We start from the raw sequence: 24,963 nt of genomic DNA, 5'->3' as shown, positions 1-24,963 counted from the left end.
AGACAAGCTTAGAAACACAACTTTATGATAATAAAGTGACAATAGTATATATTTAACTTTATAGTAATAGACATGTAAATATTTGCTAACGTACTATCTCTCTGGCAAGATTCAATGGTTAGCTAAGTGCTTCTCTTTTCAATGCTCCTAAGCCTACATACTCATATTTTCTTTCACTTGGCTGAGACGTGTAACTTCTGTTTCATTCTCATTTATCTCCAAGATATAAATTTTTAAAAAATATATCTTATAACTTTCTGTTTTGACCATCACCATGTACCATGCACAAATTATTTACCAGTTTATCTCCAATATTTTTTTATGAAAGGAGAGTGATAAAAATCGATTTTATAAGATTTAGAAAAGGAATATTTAGTTAAGATATGCAAAAATACCTTGGAAAATAGTATGCAAAAATGTAGAAAAGAACATGTTTTGGGGGAAGAACCCAGGATTAGAATCTTAACCCTTCTGCATATTAATCTATATCTGTACCTATCTACCTAATAAATTACTTAATTTCTCTTCTGCTCATTTCTTATTTGCAAAAAAATAGGATGACTGCACCTTCCTAATAGGATTAAATAGTATAACAGCTAAATGAGATTATGAATAAAAGTATTTAGTGTAGCTCTTTGTACATAATAGGTGCTCAAGTAATAAGTCCCTCTTCAGTGATAATCCAGGATAATATTATTACCCTCCTATATGTTACTCTCTTTCAATGTCAAAGAACAATTGCACTGGACAAAGACAAGAAAGACTTATTCAAGACTACTACAACATTACAATAGAGGAGAGAGATTAAATACGACTCCACTGAAACAAAAGGCAGAAGGCTGTTTAAGCTCTGGAGTGAGCTAGTGGAAAAGTGCTGAAGGATATTGGGTGTGGTGAGGTTGATCAATAGGATATGTGGAGTATATGGAATTATCTCTGAGTCTGTGAATGTTTCATTCTGTAGTTAAACCATCTGTGTTTGCTAATTTGTGTCCATGGAAGTTATGTTCATACCTTCCCACAGAGAGTAGGCGATAGAAGCACGTTTGCCTTCATGATTATGTTTCAACAAGATGACTCCCGGGTCCTTGAGAAAGACACTCCTGGGTTCTAAAATTAACAAGAGGCTGGAAGATTTCTGTACATTACAAAAGAGGCAGAGAAAAAAAATTCAATTACAAGTTTTCTAAAGTAGCTCTAAGAAAAGGGAAAGCAGAGGACTAGTGTCAGGAAGAAACCTCTCTGAAGTTTAGGCAAGCTGAAGGGAAATTAAAGCTGTCTTGGTCAGTGGTACTAAGATTGCACATTTGAGGCAATATTATTTTTCTGAATTTGGACTTATGCTAATTGAAAGCAGTGCTATTGTTAGGCCAATGTTGGTGAAAGCTGCACAGGGAAAATTAGGGCCAAGCATGGCTTTATGAATATGATTTTACCAGACAGAAATGGTAGAGCAATTTATTGGAAAGGAAATGTATGAAAAGTCAGGAGCACGAAGCCACCGGATATATGAATGTGAGTAGATTGTTTTTTGCTTTGCTTATTTTCTCATCTATAAAACATACTTAGTAAATCCACCTCATTGATGTTGTGTGTGAATATACCACACATATTCACAGAGGCCCTAGAATGTGTGAGATAGACAATTCTTTTTATTTCCACCCATTCATCCTTTCTCCCTTTCCCATTGGTCATGAAGCTTATATTTTATGTTTCCTTCTCTGGCTTCTTTTATTTTATTTTATTTTATTTTATTTTATTTTATTTTATTTTTACTCTTAGGGAAAAATTACTCATTGCTGGAGAACAGAGCTAATTTCATCATATAATTCATGTCAATTAGTACCAATGTGTCTGTGTTTAAACCAACCAATGAAATATTTCACTTTTTATACTGCCACTGGCAGAATATAACCTAGAACTAAAGCAAAACAAAACATAACACCTAGTTCAGACCTAGTTACGAGGGAAGTGCAGATCCTTTCAGTTCAGGAGGTAGAATTTCAGTGGCTAGGCCTTGGCTGCTCTGAGTCACACAACCTAGAAATAGTTTCTGCCACCCTTCTAGTTGGGTTTGAAAATGAATGACCTCCCCTTGCCCTTGTTTGTTGTTTTCTAGGATCCCAGAGGTACATACATCCTGCTGAAATAAAATGAACACTGTCTTTTCCATCGCCCAAGTTTTATTCCCCAATTATAACTCATCTTTCCTTGTTTCTTCTTTGTAAATATAGAAGTTGTCACCCTCCTCTTTTCCCTTTATGTAGTTGTTCTAGGCCATTTTATTTTTTCCTTGAATCTCCTGCTTTTTCTTTCTTCCCACAAGACATATTTAAACTCTTTGGTACACTTTTGGACTTCTCACTTTCTCCTTCTTTCCTAAGGCAATGAATACCTTGGGGCTTAATTCTTTAAAATGGAAAGAAAACTCTCAAGATACTCACATAATACTTTTTCTTACCCCTTCCTTTGTACAGGAAATTTCTCTTCACAAAACTCTCAAACTCCCTAGCAAATGTAATTGTTTCTAGGTTGTAGAGCCTTCATTAATCTGCCTCATTGCCATGACATGCAGATATTCCATAATATGCCCACATTCCTATTTATGTTTCACTAATAAAAGCTTTGCTCATGGCTACATTTACTCCCTCCTACTCTCCTTCCTGGACCTTCTAGGTGGTTCGTTCTTCACTTCTTTTTATTGTTGTCTCTCTTCACATGCTTGAAGCCAATTCCACTCTCTGTTATATATTCATGTGCCTAACTCAGGTGAGATGGGTGTAACTCTGAACGTTACCTTATGCCAACAAACAAGTGAGTCCATATATAGAAAAGCAAATCTATTTGTCAGTTTTATCCAGCTCATTTTGCAAAAGAAGAGAGGGATTTGTGTAATGGTTGTGCCTCACTGATGGAAAAATGCCCTAAAGGAGAAAGCAGACTGCTTTTTTGCTGTATCACATTCAATATGATGCTGAGGACAAAGTGGGTGTTATACAGAAAATACTATTGTTCATAGGCACTGTGAATTCTTTTGAATTATAACTTTTAAAATTCAGAGAGAATTTTTTCACTTCCATGTTAATGCATTCAGCCTATTATAAAATTATACTGCCCACAGGTTTATGAATAAGTAGTTTTCCCTGTCAAATTGCAGGTTATCAAAAGTATGTGTCAATTACAAGTGTAAATCATTCTACCTGTGACATCAATTTTGCTTATTTGCTAGATTTCGTAGCCCAGCAATAGGATACAAAATTGTATCTATAATTAATACTAATCCCGGTTAAGCCCATGAAAAGCAGTCCCTGAAACTGAATTCTAGATCTCTCCCCTACTTACAAACACACAGCACTGCCTTTTTCCAATGTAGAACCTTCACATGTGTTATTTCATTTATGCTCAAAACATTTCTGAGGTATAGAAATATACTCAATGCTCCTCTTACTGAATAATTTAGAGCAAGGCGGTAGCCCTGACAAATCTCCTTTTAAGACTCTCCCTAGGACAGCCCACCTCCATTCTTAACTTGTTCCATGTGTTATCCCAAATTACAAAATTGCAATTACAATTTCATTAAAAAATTAAGGACAAACACTTAAATATTTCTCTTCAGTCATATATATTCTCTGCTACATTAAGCTTCTGAAAGACAGAAATATTTTTCTCATTACTGTGTCTCCCTTCTGACCAAAATATATGTGCAATAAAATATTGTGTAACTCAACCAAAAATGAGGATATGATCTCACAGTCTCAAATTAACCTATCTAATAAATCTTGGGGCCCCAAAATCACTAAGCTAAAGGGAAAAGTCAAGCTGGTAACTGCTTAGGGCAAACCTGCCTCCCGTTCTATTCAAAGTCATTCCTCTTCTCAGTGTGATAAATGCATGTCTGATTGCCTCCTTTGGAAAGGCTAATCAGAAACTCAAAAGAGAGCAACTATTTTTCTCTTATACACCTATGATATGGAAGCCCCTTCCCTACTTTGTCCCACCTTTGCTTCCAGTTGCCCCATCTTTAAGCACCGAACCAATGTTCATCCTACATATACTGATTGATGTCCCATGTCTCCCTAAAATGTATAAAACCAAGCTGTGCTCCAACCATCTTGGGCACATGTCATCAGGACCTCCTGAGGCTGTGCCACAGGCATGCTTCCTTAACTCTGGCAAAATAAACTTCCTAAATTGAGACCTGTCTCAGATTTTGGGGATTCACTCTTTCTCTCTCTCTCTCTCTCTCTCTCTCTCTCTCATCTGTCTATAGTATTAGGAATATATATTGAGTTTTCCATTTAGTTTCTGAAAAATTTATTCTATTAATTTTTCCAATATGAAAACATTTTGTTTCTACTGGAAGGAGAACGAGGAAATACTTCAGTTATGACTATTTGAATTGTAAATAACAGAAAGAAACTGTTACCAGAAACGGGTCCAGATCCAGACTCCAAGAAAGAGTCCTTGGATCTAGTGCAATAAGTAATTCTTGGGCAAGTCTGTAGAATAAACTAAAAGCAAATTTATTAAGAAAGTAAAGGAATAAAGAACGGCTACTTTATGGGCAGTGCAGCCCCGAGGGCTGCTGGTTGCCCATTTTTATGGTTATTTCTTGATTATATGCTAAACAACAGGTGGATTATTCATGCCTCTCCTTTTAGACATATAGGGAAACTTCCTGACATTGCCATGACATTTGTAAACAGTCATGGTGCTGGTGGGAGCATAGCAGTAGCACTATCAGGGGTTACTCTGATTTCCATCTGGCTTCTTTACTGCACACTGTTTTATCAGCAAGGTCTTTACGACCCGTATCTTGTGCCAACCTCCTATCTCATCCTGTGACTTAGAATGTCTAATCATTTGCAGAGGCAGCCCAGTAGGTCTCACCCTTATTTTACCCAGCCCCTATTCAAGGTGGAGTTGCACTGGTTGAAAGGTCTCTGGCTAAACTGAAGTGAGCTTAAGCAAAATAAGTAAATGGATTTGATGAAGCTTTTACCATTTCATGGAAATCAAAAGCAGTTGATCCTTATAACCATGGCCATGATTGGAACTAAGTAGAAAACCATCACAAACCCAAAGAGTACACCTTCTTCACTCTCTCCTCCTTTTTTCCCTCCATTGTCTGATTCATTCTTCTTTCCTCGCATGCTTGTTTTCTGTGATTCTTCATACACAGATGAAAATCCTTGGTTTCCTAAGTTTGGTTTCTTTATTTTCTTGATAAAAGCAGATTAAATACAAATTTTCTTAGTCTTTATACCGAATTTCAAATTGAACAATAATTGGTCTAGCTGGGAGTAGACATCCTTAACTGGTTCAATCAACTGTAGGCATGGTGGTGGGGAAAGTGATGGAATAGAATCATGACTGTTGGGGTGTATAGTTCTTAAAGAAAGATACTTACTGAAAACTTAACAGGTATTTCATTGTTTTCTAAATCACAAAGTCAGTTGATTACATAGTTAATATGAGGCAAAAAGATATGTAGTGAAATGTTACTTAGATGAAGGACCAGAAACAAAGATTCTTTGTATGTTTTTCTCACTGAAAAAAAATCACACCTGTAGTCCTTCTAAGGAGTATTCTTCTAAGACAGGCTGACAAATAAGGAAGTGCATCTATTGACAAGTCTCATTTTCTAATAATTGTCTTTAAATGCTTAAAGAAACATATGATTTTAAATTGTGCTTTATTAATGCACCAGGGTAAAATGTATAAACAATGTAATTCAAGTCTTCCTATGAATTTGTTGAATGTATTGCTTAAGAAGGTAATTCCTCAAAATTTGAATTATAAATAGTGTATATTAATTAAAAGACCACCAAAAAATTCACCATAAAAAGGTAAACATTAGTTCATTTGCTCTAGTTTTAAATTTCCAATAGTTTTGTTCTTCAAGACTAAGACACTTCCACGAATAAAAGATTTTCTCACTTTTTTTTTCTTTTTTTTGAGATGGAGTCTCTCTCTCTGTTGCCCAGGGTAGAGTGCAGTGGCACAACCTCAGCTCACTGCAAACTCCGCACCCTGGGGTCAAACAATTCTCCTGCCTCAGCCTCTTGAGTAGCTGGGACTACGGGCACCTGCCACCACACCTGACTAATTTTTGTATTTTTAGTAGTGATGGAGTTTTACCATATTGGCCAGGCTGGTCTCAAACTCCTGACCTCAAGTGATCTGCCCACCTTGGCCTCCAAAAGTGCTGGGATTATGAATGTGAGCCACCGAGCCCGGCCTTCTCACTCTTTACTCGTGAAATAAACGTAAGTCAAAGAAATAAATTTTTTTCCCGTAAACTGAAGTTTATTATTGGCTTGATAGCCATGGTTGCTATCAAGAAGAGAACATTAAAAAGAAAAGTAACCCTTGCTATCAAAAGGAAAAGTAACCCCTCTGTAAGTGAAAATTTGCATTAGACAAGGCTTATGTATGGAAACAAATCTCTAAAAAGAAAAAGAAATGTAAATAAATGACACTAATTCATTAACATTATAGAGGTTCAATTGAAGACCTTTTAATAAAAGCTTACAGAATAGTCTTTCTCATTGTCAATCTAATAAGGTCTTCCACCATTGCTTTTCTTAATAAAGCTGTTAAATGTTAAAAATATATAAATATAAACATATTGATAAGACTAGGAAACATTTTCTAATTAGTTACCAAGGCTTGGCTTTCTAATTTCTATAGAATGAGTCCAATCTTCTAGAAATTGAGGAAGAGAAATTCCCATCTGACACCTATCTCTTGTCACAATTCCCAAGTGTTGCATACTCCACCTATCCCAGGCATTATAATAGTTCCCTGGAAAACTGATACTTTATATTCTACACATTCAAAAGAGTAGAGGAAAGTCAGTGTGTTTCTAAATCACAAAGCCAACTGTTACTGTGCTTGTGTATATGTGCTTACACACATGTGAATGTTTGCTGGTTGGGAGATGTACAGAAGAGCTGAGGAAAAGAGAAAAACAATGGAAAAATGTGCCTAATGCTGATCTAATAAAATGATACTCTTCAAGAGGTACAATTTCTCATTCCCTGCTGCCACAAGTGTTCTTCCATAGACACCACTTTGCTTATTGATTGTTTTTTCTTTTCCATACATAAGAGAAATTGATCTCACATTAGTCTATTTTCATTTGACTTATACCCCTAAGTTCCTTCACACCCTTCTTTTTCCATTTGACCTTTATTTATTCCTCAAGATCTATCTTCTCTTTGAAGGCATCCTTAATTTCTGCAAACAAAATAATTTTTCCTGTTGTTTATTTTCCTCACCAGATCTTTGCACCAACTAAATTTTATAACTTATAGTGTTTTAAATTATTTGCATAACAAGGAAATGGGAAATCCCTTACATTATAGAATATTTGCTTAATTCTATACTTTTAGCACAGTGTCAAAACATAGTTAATAACACCATATTAGTTGTTTATTACTGCATAACAGTATTGCCACACATCTAACAGTTTAAAGCAATTTGCATTTATTATCTCACAGTTTCTGTGGATCAGGAGCCCAGGCATAGCTTAGTTGTGTCCTCTCCAAGGTTACCATCATAGTGATAGAAAGGACTGAGTTCTCATCTGAAGGTCTGAATGGGGAAATATCAGTTTCTAAGTTCATGTGGTTGTTGGCAGTATTTAGTTCCTCAAAGGCTGTTAGATTGAGGGCCTCAGTTTCTTTCTCCCTGTCACCTGGAGGCTACTCTCAGTTTCTTGCCATGTGGAACACCTCAACATTGCCACCTGCTTTATCCAAGCCAGCAAGGGAGGGAATCTCTTTGCAAGACAGTTACTGTCTTATATAATGTAATTGCATAAGTGACATTTCATTACCTTTGCCACATCCCACTGGTTAGAAGCAAGTTACAGGTCCCACTCATGCTCAAAGGAAGGGGAATACACAAGAATATGAATACAAAAAGGTTAGTATAATTGAAGGTCCTTTTAGAGTCTGTTCATTGCAAGCACATAAGTTTTTCTTTTATTTATTTTATGATTTGATGGAGTGAGAAGGAATAACACAGCTGGTATTGACAGGATGGACAGGAGCAACTCCAGCAGTTGGAGTGCCAGCTTTACTGTCTTTCTGTCACACTGTTCCTTTGATTTTTCTTTCACACGACCATCCTTGTTGTTCTATGTATATGTTACTCTGTCTCACTCTCTTCCTCAGGTATAAGGCAAAATCTAAAAGACAATGTTTACAAGTCAGTCCTGCAGAAAATTTTAAAGATTAAACATTAATTTACTAAATGCAGAATACAAAATCTTAGCTATAGTGTGTTTAAAGCTCTTTAAAAACTCAAATATTTATTATATGAAAATAATAGAATATAAATGTATTTATATTGGGTATTCCTGTAGTGTGGGGCTAGGGGTGATTTTTTGGTGATGTTGCTGCTATTTCTGCACAATTTCTATTATATGTATGTATAATTGTTAAAATGAGAAAGCAAAAGATGAAATTGATTTCAAAGTAAAAAGAGTTTTTCATATTATACACCAGCTATTAGCATTAGTCTGATGAAAATAAGGTAAAATTAAATCAATATTTTTCCTGGTAACATCTTTTTTTGGATATGATGATGCAGAACATTGACTAAAAATTACTAGAATTTCTAATGCCTTTATGTTGAATATGAGTTCGAACATAAGCCTATATTCATAGGGGCTATTATTCTAAGGTCATTTACACTGTAAGGATGCAAATGATCTTTTAAACCTCAAGGAAAAAGAAACAGAACACATAATTCAGGGACATTGTTAACTCTGAGCTGAATTTTGAAAAAAATAAAGTTGCTCCAAATATCTTCTTATCATAAAAGAGGAAAATCTAAGGACAGATTTAGTTCTTGAAGGAAGCACTAAACATGGAAAGGAACAACTGGTACCAGCCACTGCAAAAACATGCCAAATGGTAAAGACCATCAATGTAGGAAAAAACTGCATCAACTAACAAGCAAAATAAACAGCTAACAGCATAACGATAGGATCAAATTGACACATAAAAATATTAACCTGAAATGTAAATAGTCTGAATGCTCCAATTAAAAGACACAGACTGGCAAATTGGATAAAGAGTCAAGACCCATCAGCGTGCTGTATTCAGGAGACCCATCTCACATGTAGAGACACACATAGGCTCAAAATAAAGGGAGAAGGAAGCAAATGGAAAACAAAAAAAGGCAGGGGTTGCAATCCTAGTCTCTGATAAAACAGACTTTAAATGAACAAAGATCAAAACAGACAAAGAAGGCCATTACATAATGGTAAAGGGATCAATTCAACAAGAAGAGCTAACTATCCTAAATATATATGCACCCAATACAGGAGCACCCAGACTCATACAGTAAATCCTTAGAGACCTACAAAGAGACTTAGACTCCCATACAATAATAATGGGAGACTTCAACACCCCACTGTCAACATTAGACAGATCAACGAGACAGAAAGTTATAAAGGATATCCAGGAATTGAACTCAGCTCTGCACCAAGCGGACCTAATAGACATCTACAGAACTCTTCACCACAAATCAACAGAATATACATTCTTCTCAGCACCACACTGCACTTATTCCAAAATTGATCACATAGTTGGAAGTAAAACACTCCTCAGCAAATGTAAAAGAACAGAAACTATAACAAACTGCCTCTCAGACCACAGTGCAACCAAACTAGAACTCAGGATTAAGAAATGCACTCAAAAACGATCAACTACACGGAAAGTGAACAACCTGCTCCTGAATGACTACTGTGTACATAATGAAATGAAGGCAGAAATAAAGATGTTATTTGAAACCAATGAGAACAAAGACACAACATACCAGAATCTCTGGGACACATTTAAAGCATTGTGTAGAGGGAAATTTATAGCACTAAATGCCCACAAGAGAAAGCAGGAAAGATCTGAAATTGACACCCTAACATCACAATTAAAAGAACTACAGAAGCAAGAGCAAACACATTCAAAAGCTAGCAGAAGGTAAGAAATAACTAAGATCAGAGTAGAACTGAAGGAGACAGAGATATAAAAAACCCTTCAAAACATCAGTGAATCCAGGAGCTGGCTTTTTGAAAAGATCAACAAAATTGATAGACCACTAGCAAGACTAATAAAGAAGAAAAGGGAGAAGAATAAAATAGATGCAACAAAAAATGAAAAAGGAGATATCACCACCGACCCCACAGAAATACAAACTACCATCAGAGAATACTATAAACACCTCTATGCAAATAAATTAGAAAATCTAGAAGACATGGATAAATTCCTGGACACATACACCCTCCCAAGACTAAACCAGAAAGAAGGTGAATCCCTGAATAGACCAATAACAGGCTCTGAAATTGAGGCAATCATTAATAGCCTACCAACCAAAGGAAGTCCAGGACCAGACGAATTCACAGCCGAACTCTACTAGAGGTACAAGGAGGAGCTGGTACCATTCCTTCTGAAACTATTCCAATCAACAGAAAAAGAGAGAATCCTCCCTAACTCATTTTATGAGGCCAGCATCATCCTGACACCACAGCCTGGCAGAGACACAACAAAAAAGAGAATCTTAGACCAATATCCCTCATGAACATTGATGCAAAAATCCTTAATAAAATACCGGCAAACTGAATCCAGCAGCACACCAAAAAGCTTACCCATCATGATCAAGTGGGCTTCATCCCTGGGATGCAGGGCTGGTTCAACAAACACAAATCAATAAACGTAACCCAGCATATAAACAGAACCAAAGAAAAAAACCACATGGTTATCTCAATAGATGCAGAAAAAGCCTTTGACAAAATTCAACAGCCCTTCATGCTAAAAACCCTCAATAAATTAGGTATTGATGGGACGTATCTCAAAATAATAAGAGCTATTTATGACAAACCCACATTCAATATCATAACAAATGGGCAAAAACTGGAAGCATTCCTTTTGAAAACTGGCACAAGACAGGGATGCCCTCTCTCACCACTCCTATTCAACACAGTGTTGGATGTTCTGGTCAGGGTAATTAGGCAGGAGAAAGAAGTAAAGGGTATTCAATTAGGAAAAGAGGAAGTCAAATTGTCCCTGTTTGCAGATGACATGATTGTATATTTAGAAAACCCCATAGTCTCAGTCCAAAATCTCCTTAAACTGATGAGCAACTTCAGCAAAGTCTCACGATACCAAATCAATGTACAAAAGTCACTAGCATTCTTATACACCGATAACAGACAGACAGCCAAATCATGAGTGAACTCCCATTCACAATTGCTTCAAAGAGGATGAAATACCTAGGAATCCAACTTGCAAGGGATGTGAAGGACCTCTTCAAGGAGAACTACAAACCACTGCTCAGTGAAATAAAAGAGAACACAAACAAATGGAAGAACATTCCATGCTCATGGATAGGAAGAATCAATATCGTGAAAATGGCCATACTGCCCAAGGTAATTTATAAATTCAATGCTTTCCCCATTAAGCTACAAATGACTTTCTTCGCAGAATTTGAAAAAACTACTTTAAAGTTCATATAGCACCAAAAAAGAGCCCACATTGCCAAGACAATCCTAAGCCAAAAGAACAAAGCTGGAGACATGACACTACCTGACTTCAAACTTTACTACAAGACTACAATAAGCAATATAGCATGATACGGGTACCAAAACAGAGATACACCAATGGAACCGAATAGAGCCCTCAGAAATAATGCCACACAGCTACAACCATTTGATCTTTGACAAACCTGACAGAAACAAGAAATGGGGAAAGGATTCAGTATTTAATAAATGGTGCTAGGAAAACTGGTTAGCCATATGTAGAAAGCTGAAACTGGATCCCTTCCTTACTCCTTATACAAAAATTAATTCAAGATGGATTAAAGACTTAAGTGTTAGACCTCAAACCATAAAAACCCTAGAAGAAAACCTAGGCAATACCATTCAGGACACAGGCATGGGCAAGAACTTCATGTCTAAAACACCAAAAGCAATGGCAACAAAAGCCAAAATTGACAAATGGGATCTAATTAAACTAAAGAGCTTCTGCACAGCAAAAGAAACTACCATCAGAGTGAACAGGCAACCTACAGAATGGGAGAAAATTTTTGCAGTCTACTCATCTGACAAAGGGCTAATAATCAGAATCTAAAAAGAACTCCAACAAATGTACAAGAAAAAAACCACCCAATCAATAAGTGGGTGAAGGATATGAACAGACACTTCTCAAAAGAAGACATTTATGCAGCCAACAGACACATGAAAAAAATGCTCATCATCACTGACCATCAGAGAAATGCAAATCAAAACCACAATGAGATACCGTCTCACACCAGTTAGAATGGCCATCATTAAAAAGTCAGGAAAAAAACAGGTGCTGGAGAGGATGTGGAGAAATAGGAACACTTTTACACTGTTGGTGGGACTGTAAACTAGTTCAACCATTGTGGAAGACAGTGTGGCAATTCCTCAAGGATCTAGAACTAGAAATACCATTTGACCCAGTCATCCCATTACTGGGTATATACCCAAAGGATTATAAATCATGCTACTATAAAGACACATGCACACGTATGTTTACTGTGGCACTATTCACAATAGCAAAGACTTGGCACCAACCCAAATGTTCATCAATGATAGACTGGATTAAGAAAATGTGACACATATATACCATGGACTACTATGCAGTCATAAAAAAAGGATGAGTTAGTGTCCTTTGTAGGGACATGGATGAAGCTGGAAACCATCACTCTCAGCAAACTATCACAAGGACAAAAAACCAAACACTGCATGTTCTCACTTATAGGTGGGAACTGAACAATGAGAACACTTGGACAAGGGAAGGGAAACATCACACACTGGAGCCTGTCGTGGGGTGGGGGGAGTGGGGAGGGATAGCATTAGGAGATATACCTAATGTAAATGATGACTTACTGGATGCAGCACACCAACATGGCACATGTATACATATGTAACAACCCTGCACGTTGTGTACATGTACCCTAGAACTTAAAGTACAATTAAAAAAAAATTCTCAATGTTTTGTACAAAAATAGCCTGAATGCTACAATAATTATCTGAAGTAAAAGATTACATCTGGAGATAGAAATGTGGCACTGTGGATCACGCCTGTAATCCTAGCACTTTGGGAGGTGGAGGCGGGTGGTTCTCGTGGTCAAGAGATCAAGACCATCCTGGCCAACATGGTGAGACCCTGTCTCTACTAAAAATAGAAAAAAAAAATTAGCTGGACATGGTGGCACGTGCCTGTGGTCCCAGCTACTCAGGAGGTTGAGGCAGCAGAATCTCTTGAACCTGGGAGGTGGAGGTTGCAGTGAGCTGAGATCGTACCACTGCACTCCAGCCTGGCGACAGAGCAAGACTCCATCTCAAAATAAATAAATAAATAAAAATAAAAAATAAAAATCAATAAATCACGGGAACACTGTCAGTTGTTCTGTGGAAGCCTTTGGCCCTAGATCATATCTATAGAATTTGTTGTTGCTTTAAGCACCAAGAAATGAAGCTGTGGTTGTCATGATCCACTCCTGGAATGCTTGAGGGAAACCAATGCCTTGACAAAAGGTTACTGATGTGTCTTTTGTAGGTCTTGGAAAAGTCAGAAGTGAAGAATAAAATAGTGAGGGTTTCCTAAAAATCATAGTGATATCCTGATATCAGAGCTTAACTGACCTCAAATATCCTGAAAGTTCAAAAGCTTTGGTCTTTGATGGAAATCTTAATGTGAATTACCGATATGTATTCTGCACCATTTTAGTACTGAAGGTTTGCATATCACAGGTTTTATTTAGCATTTTTTATTGTATTTTGTGCACTATTTTTAGTACTGAGCCAACAAACATTTCTCTAATTCAGTACACTGAACTTAGGCCAGAACACCTGTACCATTTTTATGAACTAGAAAGAGGGCTAGAAACTTGAGCTTGTCATGGGCTCAAGAAAGGTAAAAATAGGAAAATAATTATACTCACACTTTTTATTTCTATAAAACATATTTATATAAATATATTTAGTATGTGTATATGCATGTGTGTATGTATATATTTACTTATATATGTATGTGATTTAAAATGCTAAAGGAAAACTGCAACAGTTAAATTAATTGATATCCCACTAAACATCTGCAAAATGTTTATCAACATTTTGTCAACTACACTAATTGGTTAGTATTCATCAATATTTAACTATACTTGAAAAGAATTGTATTCACCAGAATGGAAACACAATGAGGGAAGAGATTTATGTCTGCTCTGTTCTTCATTCTGCCCCAAGTTTCCTGAATAACACATGCACAGAGTAGAATCTCAATAAAATTTTTGAATGAACAACTGAATTTGTAGGAATAATTTTTCTTGTTGACATGTGGTCCCTGCTTCGCCACAGTGATTTTTGAGGAATCATAGGCAGTGGTACATTAACGGAGGGTACTTGGAGCCCAAGAATTTCCAGAGCAACACCTAAAAAATGGTCTCAAAATATTTCCAGCAAAAACAAAAAACAAGCAAACAACAAACAGTAAATGAACATGATAATGCAGCCTCTTATATTAGTGTACCTAAAGCTCAAGTTTTCCTCTCCAGGGTCCCTATGTTGCTATGTTCCTCCTAGCAAGCCATGCAGCACTATTATAATAGTGTTCATTAGTACTGAAAGGAATATCTTTCCAGTCTTTGTCAAGATGCAAAGGAAACCAATCTGGTATCTATTGTAGCCCAGCGGCAGATGATGCCTTATAGGCTTTTTTTTTCTTTTTCAATAATACAGAATGAAGAATTACATGTAATCGAACTAATGCTTCTTGGGTGCCTGCGATGTGTTCAGCATTATATAAGCACTACCTATTACACACATACAGTAAAGCATGTCTTCACAGTCCCTACATTCTATTGGGCAAGATAAGAAAAGTATGTTCAAATTTTTTTCTCCTGCAATTGCTTTGTCTTCTTTTGAAATACTACATAGAAAATCCTTTAAAAGATGTCCTGATAAATGTGTAACTAATTATCATTATATCATGCTGTATTTGAAGATATAAAATTTAAAATATTGTAATTTGTGTCCATACTTTGGTGATTGTGTGAGCTTCTGTTGTAGCTGATTGAGCCTGGATTTGCGAGCAATTTACCTTCAGTGGGCATAGAAGAACCACAAAATAAACAGACAAAATTTCCTTCCTACCCTTTTCAGATCCCTATTAGACAGAGAGTGGAAATGCAAATGACCACTGGGGCTGGGCACGGTGGCTCACACCTGTAATCCCAGCACTTTGGGAGGCTGAGGCAGGCGGATCACAAGGTCAAGAGATTAAGACCATCCTGGCCAATATGGTGAAACCCTGTCCGTACTAAAAATACAAAAATTAGCCAGGCATGGTGGCGTGCACCTGTAGGCCCAGCTACTTTGGAGGTTGAGTCAGGAGAATCGCCTGAACCCGGGAAGAGGAGATTGCAGTGAGCCGAGATTGCACTACTGCACTCCAGCCTGGTGACAGAGCAAGACTCCGTCTAAATAAATAAATAAATAAATAACATAAAAATAAAAAAGCCCACTGGCCAAAAAATTAATGGAACCCTTGGGAAAGGCAATGGAAAATTTTCAATGTGTCTTTAGGTAGTAGCCAATGAAAGCTATCTGGCTTCACAGTGGTTCTGTGTACTATTCCCCACAGAACTAAGGGAGCACAATTTATAAGTACAAGAAGATGTGGATTTAAAAAAATAAAGAAAAGAACACGTCTCTAGCTAATATCATGGTAGACAAACTCCAAAAAAATCTACTGTTTTGTAGGGGTGAGGTTGTGTGAATATGACACTTTCCTTCTGGTCAGTACGGGTATCCTGACTCCTTGTTGCTTTACACAGGTTCAATTCCGAAATGTGTATTATATGCCTGGCTCTCAAAGCATTCTAGTGTTTACCAATTGGAAGACCTAAATAATATGAAAATTTGCTTGTAATCCTTGCTGATTGGTGTCTATGGCTGGTTGAAAGAGCTCAGAGGGTTTTTGTTTGGTATCCTCTGTATAAGATGAACTGTATGTGTCGCCTAGAGCATCAAAATCCCTCCGTGATCTCAGGAATTGTACTGCCAAAAGTAACTACCACTTACTATATTGCTAGGCCTATCATCCATCCCAGTCTCAGTCCCAAGTAATTTTTTGTCACTTGTGAATTTGGAACCCAAACTGGGAGCAGTCACAGTGAGTAGAGTAGGTTTTCAGAAAAAGTGGAAGGAGAATACTACACAGCAATTAGCGCCATGTTTCTCAACCTGGTTATACTTAGAATACTTAGAATCACCTGACAAGTTTTTTTTTAAAACTTCAATTACTTGGTCTGCCTCCTCAAAGATACTAATTTCATTTGTCTGACGATAAGTCGGACATTTGTATTTAACAAAACAAACAATCAAAGAAACAAACAACTTTAGTGATTCTAATGGGAAACCAGAATTGGTAATCATTAGGTTTTAAAATAATGACACTTTCCCAACAAAATAGGACTTGAAGCCAGGACATTTCCTTAAAAGAAGCTTCAAGTGTGCTTCATTTTAGGATACATTTTTCTTACTTGAACAATGGAGAAAGGGACAAATATGTGGTTTTAACCTTCCTCCTATGTTGTAATTGACGTTTTCACCCCAGTCATGCATATTTGAAACACATCTGCAAGTTTGTGTTTGAAGTTTGAGGCCCACAGCATGTTCTGCATTCACAGACCACAGGCACCCGCATAGAGGATGTGGCTACTACAAAAAGAACTGTGTTCAGAAGTTCTAGAGAGTCACAGAGTAAAGGAAGTCCCAGGGAAGCTAGAATTGCCGCATGTTCATAAACATAATCCTAGAGAGAAAGGACTTGGTAGAAAATTTTGGAGTAATGTTAGTTTAACTTCTTTGTTCCCAATAGATAGAGAAATATAACCCTTCTTGGTGGAACAAATGTGTGATACTTACCAGAGCCATAATATTTTGGGGGAAAAAAATTGTTTCAAAACAAATACTATATAGGAAAAGAATCCTGGTTCTGTTATCAAATTTCCTAATGCCTAATTAATATTTCCCACCAGACATCTTACTAGAAACTCAAATTCCATTTGTTCAATTATGAATGAACTTTCTTTCCCCATATCTTCTCTTTTAACCCTCAGCAACCGGAGATCCAATTTCTCATCTGTGAAACAAGAGGTTTGAACTAAATAGCTCTCAAAAGGCCCTTCCAGCTGTGAAGCTATAAGGTGCTGGGTAATTTTCAGTTTATTACTCACAGCTTTACAATTATCTAGAACTTAATTATTTCAAATCATTTAAAATCATTATTTTTACTGTTAATTGTATATTGTCCCTCTCTTTTTTTCAATCTAATCAAACAAAGGAAATTCAGCGTAGTTGCAAATTACCACAGACCAGAGAATGAGGAGTGGTAAGGCAAGCTCAGAGAGTGGGTTACCACTTCAGGCCATGCTCAGACCTCCAGTCATTGCTGTCCTGCCTAATTCCGCTGAGAATGACAACAGCAGTCCATAGAACTTCCTTTCTAAGCATTCCATTCTACATTATACTTCCTACTATATTTCTAAGAGCACCAGCTAAAGCGGTTTATCTGTTGAAGACTGTTTGCAGAGCTCTTAGTTTAGGAGAAAGTAATAGTCTCACAGAAGTACAGCTCCACGTAGTGTATCTCAGTGCACAGCAGACTGACCTACTAAGGGCAATCTAAATATAGGGGGAATGAAGAAATGGCCCAGCCCATGCTCAGCTCATGGGAAGCTTTCCCCAAAACCCCCACCTCCTACTTTCTCTGTGATCACAGAGGACCCAAGGGCTTTATTTGTATATCTGAACTTGAAATAAACCTTGAACACAGGTCTAATGAGAATATTGGGAGGAATTTTAGTGTTCTATTATATTTACTATCCAAACATCTCCTGGAATAGACATCGAAGTAAGAATCCATAGCTTTTATTCTATTCAACATAGTGTTGGAAGTTCTGGTCAGGGCAATCAGGCAAGGGAAGGAAAGAAATAAATGGTATTCAGTTAGGAAAAGAGGAAGTCAAATTGTCCCTGTTTGCAGATGACACGATTGTATATTTAGAAAACCCCATCATCTCAGCCCAAAATCTCCTTAAGCTTATAAGCAACTTCAGCAAAGTCTTGGGATACAAAATCAATGAGAAAAAAATCACAAGCATTCTTATACACCAATAACAGACAAACAGAGAGCCAAATCATAAGTGAACTCCTATTCACAATTGCTTAAAAAAGAATAAAATACCTAGGAATCCAACTTACAAGGGATGTGAAGGACCTCTTCAAGGAGAACTACAAACCACTGCTCAATGAAATAAAAGAGGACACAAACAAATGGAAAAACATTCCATGCTCATGGAGAGGAAGAATCAATATTGTGAAAATGGCCATACTGCCCAAGGTAATTTATAGATTCAATGCCATCCCCATTAAGCTACCAATGACTTTCTTCATAGAATTTGAAAAAACTGCTTTAAAGTTCATATGGAACCAAAAAAGAGCCTGCATTGCCAAGACAATCCTAAGTCACAAGAACAAAGCTGGAGGCATCACACTACCTGACTTCAAACTATACTACAAGGCTACAGTAACCAAAACAGCATGGTACTGGTACCAAAACAGAGATATAGACCAATGGAACAGAACAGAGCCCTCAGAATTAATACCGCACAGCTACAATCATCTGATCTTTGACAAACCTGACAAAAACAAGAAATGGGGAAAGGATTCCCTATTTAATAAATGGTGCTGGGAAAACTGGCTAGCCACAAGTAGAAAGCTGAAACTGGATCCCTTCCTTACTCCTTATACAAAAATTAATTTAAGATGGATTAGAGAGTTAAATGTTACACGTAAAACCGTAAAAACCCTAGAAGAAAACCTAAGCAATACCATTCAGGACATAGGCATGGGCAAGGACTTCATGTCTAAAACACAAAAAGCAATGGCAACAAAAGCCAAAATTGACAAATGGGATCTCATTAAACTAAAGAGCTTCTGCACAGCAAAAGAAACTACCATCAGAGTGAACAGGCAACCTACAGAATGGGAGAAAATTTTTGCAATCTACTCATTTGGCAAAGGGCTAATATCCAGAATCTACAAAGAACTCAAACAAATTTACAAGAAAAAAACAAACAACCCTATCAAAAAGTGGGCAAGGGATATGAACAGAAGACACTTCTCAAAAGAAGACATTTATGCAGCCAACAGACACATGAAAAAATGCTCATCATCACCGGCCATCAGAGAAATGCAAATCAAAACCACAATGACATACCATCTCACATCAGTTAGAATAGCTATCATTAAAAAGTCAGGAAACAACAGGTGCTGGAGAGGATGTGGAGAAATAGGAACACTTTTACACTGTTGGTGGGAGTAAACTAGTTCAAACATTGTGGAAGACATTGTGGCAATTCCTCAAAGATGTAGAACTAGAAATACCATTTGACCGAGCCATCCCAGTACTGGGTATACACTCAAAGGATTATAAATCATGCTGCTATAAAGACACATGCACACGTATGTTTATTGTGGCACTATTCACAATGGCAAAGACTTGGAATCAACCCAAATGTCCATCAGTGACAGACTGGATTAAGAAAATGTGGCACATATACACCACGGAATACTATGCAGCCATAAAAAAGGATGAGTTTGTGTCCTTTGTAGGGACATAGATGCAGCTGGAAACCATCATTCTCAGCAAACTATTGCAAGAACAGAAAACCAAACACTGCATGTTCTCACTCATAGGTGGGAATTGAACAATGAGATCACTTGGACACAGGAAGGGGAACATCACACACTGGGGACTATTGTGGGGGGGAGGAGGGGGGAGGGATAGCATTAGGAGATATACCTAATGTAAATGACGAGTTAATGGGTGCAGCCCACCAACACGGCATATGTATACATATGTAACAACCCTGCACATTGTGCACATGTACCCTAGTACATAAAGTATAATTAAAAAAAAAAAGAAGAATCCATAGCTTTTATGTCCTATGTTTACTCCTTCCTAGGTGTAGTGCCTTTTTATTACTAGAACATTTTCTCCTCATCTCTCTGGTTAACACAAGTAGTACCAAAATGAGTTGTGGTTTCTTTGAGGTGGTGTTCAGCTTGCCATTTTTGTGACCTTTTGCTCAAATACTTCAAAAAGTTATTCTTTTAAGAAACATAAATTATAATTCTTTCTATATATCTATCATTGAACTGTAACTGTCTTGAAGTTAGCATTTTGTGGAATATGAAATGGTCCCAAAGAACAGAACGAAAGCCAAAAAAGTTTCCTTATATTAATACTTTACAATGAGATAAATAACTGTCCAGAAACATCACTATCTCATAGTGACTGGGCTGAGAATATTTTTTTAAGGCAGCTCATGGGAATTCAAATTCACAAACAGGAACAAAGAAGGCCACTTGCATATTTTAAATGTTTAATGTCATTAGTCTTCTAAAGCCTTGCTCTCTGTGATGGGGGCAGACATCCACAACACACTTTAAAATTCTTTGGCTGCTCTCTGGACTCTTCTTGTTGACCACTGTCTCTTCTATTCTTCCACTTACCTGAGTTCATACTTTTCATCCATTTAGTTGTCCTCAAGGATCAAAACTTATTTTCCATTTTGGTAATGTTCATGATTTCTTCTCATCTTGTATGCTTATATTACCTTTTAAGGAAAAATATAATTTCCTTCACTGCCAAATTCTTAGGCTGCAGCTATCTTTTGCTTATATTTTATTAATTCCTTCTACTAGTATTTCAAATACATAAATAAAATCATCGTGATAGGTGAACAGCTTATGTCTTCAATCTGAATGGGTAATGGAGACATTTTGTGTTTTCCTAAGTAAAACAAATTCAAGCCCAACATTTTTCTCTAAATAGTCTCTAGTTTTCTATTGTATCCTTTATTTACATTTCTTATTTCAGTCAAATATACAATGTGATATAATTTCTCAAGAAGAAATCTTCTATTCCAAAAAGTAGAGTCTTCAGAGGGCCCTGAATTTTAAGATCCTATTTTAATGTGAGTTGTCTATAAGGTCATGTCCTCACTGGAAGACTACACTGTGGCAACAATCATTTTTGTTCTTTATTCTCAATTCTTTATTATTTTAGTGATTAGTGTAAAGAGAGTCTACGAGTTGTGTATTAAATTGTCGACCAATGAACTGACAGTATAAAACCTTGCTGTTTTATCTGTTCCTATCTTCTTCCCCTCATGCCACCTTGTAACCAGACCTTGTAATCAACAGAGATGTACGAATACATCCCTGTATTCCTAGTACTGAACACCAGGCTCTATTAGAATGTTAGAGCACTGATTACACTTGGTCTTTGTGTTCTTTCCCTGCCTGTGCGCTCCTCAAATATGATGCCCAGACGTTTTCCATCTCTGAGTACTCAGTGTTCAAAGAGGTTTGTTTTTGAACTGATTTCATTTGATTTTCAAATTTTAGAATCTATAAAACTTAAATTGAAAGTATTCCGAAATTTCTTCTGATTTTCAGAAACATTCCGGAGAAGAATTTATTTGTTTTGGGAAATTCTGATATAGTCTGAAAGGATTGTGTTAGAACAAATACCATTCCATTGCTTTTTCTAGGCTCAGTTTTTGTCATTTTATTTATTCTTCAGGAGCTTGCAGATTCCAGCTGTCTAGTAGGAATCAATATATGTATTATTTCGTCTTTTCAGTGTCAAACCTCATAGTGACTTGAGAGTCTTTTTATGACAATGAAAATGTGAAACTATATTTAATACAAAATGTTGTTTAAGCAACACATTTAAGTTTCCACTGAGACTTTATAAAATACAATTTAAGCTAATTTCAAGCAATTACACATTCTCCAGGGGTATCGATAGGTGAACTTTTCTGAGCAACTATTTCTATGATGTAATTTAAATATAAAATGGCCGGTTATGTACATAATGATGGTGGTGTGTGTGTGTGTGTAAAATCTCTTTTTATTTTGCCTAAATGTATCCACTTCAAAATTATTGTCACCAGTTTATGAGCTCTAGTTTATCCATGTCCATTTTCAACTGCATCTGACAGTCTTCCACCAGAATTAAATTACTTCCCTGGAATTCTCCTAAATTGACATATAGACTCTATCCTTCTAGGTGCTAAAAAACAAAAACAAAAACAAAAAATTATCCCCCACAAAATATCCCTTATTTCTACTAGCAGGTATTTTCTCTTTCAATACCATTTAATTGTCATTACAAAATTTGTCATTTATTTCCAGAATCACTCAATATACCCAGAATTACAACCACTCAAGTATAAATGCCATTTAATTTAATAGCAATAATAATAAAAAGTTATGTATAATGTGTAATTTTTTAAGCTAAAATTGAAATAGAACATTTCAAAGTGGCTGAAAGCTAACATAAATTGCCATTTATTATTTATTACATAAACAAAAGCAAGACAAAAAAGTTATACTTGTTGCTTCCCCTTAGGGAAGCAAGGTCACCTGGGATTTCACTCACCATCCTCAGCCTAGAAGTGTCACTGTCACTCCCTGCCTGAATGTAAAAGTGCTGGGACTTGTAGACTTCTCAGAGGCTCCAAAGGAGTGGAGGATAGGAGTGGCAACTAGGTGAACATGATTCTCCTACACACAGAAATTTTTACTTAACATAGGAGAAGTCAATGACAAGAGGCATTATCCTAGGTGAGAGCAAAATATATTCAACTTATTCTTAGAAAAGCTCTACTTATAGGTCATTTTAAAGATATTTAAAATGAAATTCTCTATTTTCTTTTGAATACAGACTATATGCCTCAGTTTTTATATTTGTTAAATGATAGATTTTCAAATAAATGCTCACAAACTTCCCTTTCAACCACCCTATATTGAAGTATAAAACACAGTTCCATAATATGATTATACACTTTAATAATTAGTTTTATAAAAGCTCAGATAAGTAAGGGGAGAAAACTTGTATGACTCATGAAGTAGTGAATTAGTTGGAGATATCAGTGTAATCAGTATAATACAAACACAGAAGAAATACAGAGGAATACATATATAAATATTTATAGATGTAGGTATAGATAAAACTTACTATATACACATATATTCCCTTCCTCTGTTACCTGAGAGGGCCTAGAAGCAAGGGTTCCTCAGTGGCAATGAATGCTCCAAGTGCCCAGATCTTTCTTTCCAACATCATTCTCCAACAAAATGAACCAGGACTTCCTGGAGATATGATTGATTCTACGGCTGAGGCAGGGAAGGTAGAAGATGCCTGTGAAACATCTTATAGTGCTAGAAAGGGAGAAAGTGCTTCAAACACACACACACTCACACACACACACACACACAGTCACACACATTAATGGGGTATGTCAATGGAACACAGGAGTCAACTGAAAAAGCTCTCAATGGCCAAAGCTGGAAAAAAAAAAAGCAATAAATAAAGGAGTACTGGTTTATAACACAAACTGCAAAACAAATAGCCATAAGTTCATATTCAAATACCACATACCGAAGTATCCAGAGTGATTTATGTACATGCATTTATGGTGCAACAGAACTCCCCACTCCTTAATTTTAGGCTGCACATAGTGATCTTCTCCCAAAGGCGCAGTATGAAAAAGAAGAAAAACAAATAAACAAACAAACAGAAAACACTTTACAGTTTGAAAAGAGGAACTTAAGAAGAAGAGTAACTTTACCAAAATCTGGCAAACAATATCTCAGCCACGTATGTGAAGTTAGCATCATCTGTGATAATTCAAGTTGATAGTATCTGCCTGGTGATAGAGCAGAGGGCCCCCCACACGCAGACACACACGCACACTCACCAGGATCTCTGCACAGGAGGAGTGGGGTGGGTCAGGCTGCTGGTTCTGGCAAGCATATGCTCTGAATGCCTGGAGATCTGCTTGGGGGCGGGGGGCAGTTGTACTCTTGAATGCAGCTTAAAATTAAGGAGAAGAGAATGTCAGTTTACCTCTGTGTTCTTCTTCTCTAAAACCCACGACCCCAATTTACTACTGAGAAAAACATCAGACAAACTCCAGCCGATGACCTTTCCATTAAATACCTGACTAGTACTCCTCAAAATTGTCAAGGTCATAAAAAACAAAAAAACAAAAGAACAAACAAACAAACAAAAAACAAGGAAGACCTCAGAAACTCACAGTCTAGAGGAGCCTAAGGAACTAAGACAACTAAATATAACGTGGTATCTGGATGAGATCCTAGAGGAAAAAGAGAACATTAGGTAACACTGAAAAATTTGCATCATGTATAAACTTTTGTTTATCCTAATGTATTACGATTGATTCATTATTTGTGAAAAATATACCATAGTAATAAAAAGTAGGGGAAACTATAGGGAAAACTAGTTATGGTCCATATGGGAAATCTTTGTACTATAATTGCAACTTTTCTGTAAATTTAAACTATTTGTGTTTGTGGGGTTTTTTTCCCTAAGATGTTGGATTAAAGGTTTTTAGTGTGCCTCGGCTACTTGGAAATAGCGAGACAGTGCATAAACATTAACTCTGTGAGCTTTAATTCAAAAAGGAAAATGGGAGCACACCAAAATTATGGACACTCCAGATCCCAGGGAGGATAACATAGCCAAACAGCCCCCATGACAGCAACTAGCTGATAAAAGTGAGTGAAACTCCAGTATGTGAAAGAGACAGAGAGCCTCCCTCTGTGACTTACCTTTCCACCAAAGAGTCAAGCAACCCAGGCTGAGGGAGAGTGCTTTCTCCCAAGTGCTGGTGCTAACTTGGGGAGAGGCTTGGAGGCACTGAAAGGGAATGACACCAGAAGCTACAGGCATTTTTCCAGATCTGGGACTGACAGCAAGATGCCATTTTTCATCCGGGTTCATACAAAGTCATCTGTTTTTTGGCAACCCGGCAGTGTGGCTGTATGGA

General features: G+C 36.8%; 1 long non-coding RNA gene across 1 annotated transcript; it reads right to left on the bottom strand.

Annotated features, from left to right (window-relative positions):
* Window positions 1–7,860: 7,860 nt before the first annotated feature.
* Window positions 7,861–24,628, bottom strand: LOC139363165 (uncharacterized). The gene is made up of 6 exons (XR_011623104.1): window positions 23,872–24,628; window positions 23,553–23,636; window positions 23,161–23,287; window positions 22,551–22,675; window positions 20,615–20,718; window positions 7,861–8,197 (listed from the first exon to the last, which is right to left on the bottom strand). It is a non-coding gene; the product is annotated as an uncharacterized lncRNA (long non-coding RNA).
* Window positions 24,629–24,963: the final 335 nt, after the last annotated feature.

Source organism: Macaca nemestrina, chromosome 5 (genome assembly GCF_043159975.1).
Source record: "Macaca nemestrina isolate mMacNem1 chromosome 5, mMacNem.hap1, whole genome shotgun sequence".
Lineage (NCBI taxonomy): Eukaryota > Metazoa > Chordata > Mammalia > Primates > Cercopithecidae > Macaca > Macaca nemestrina.
Note: the sequence above shows the minus strand (reverse complement) of the source record. Positions and strands in the feature narration are given on the sequence as shown.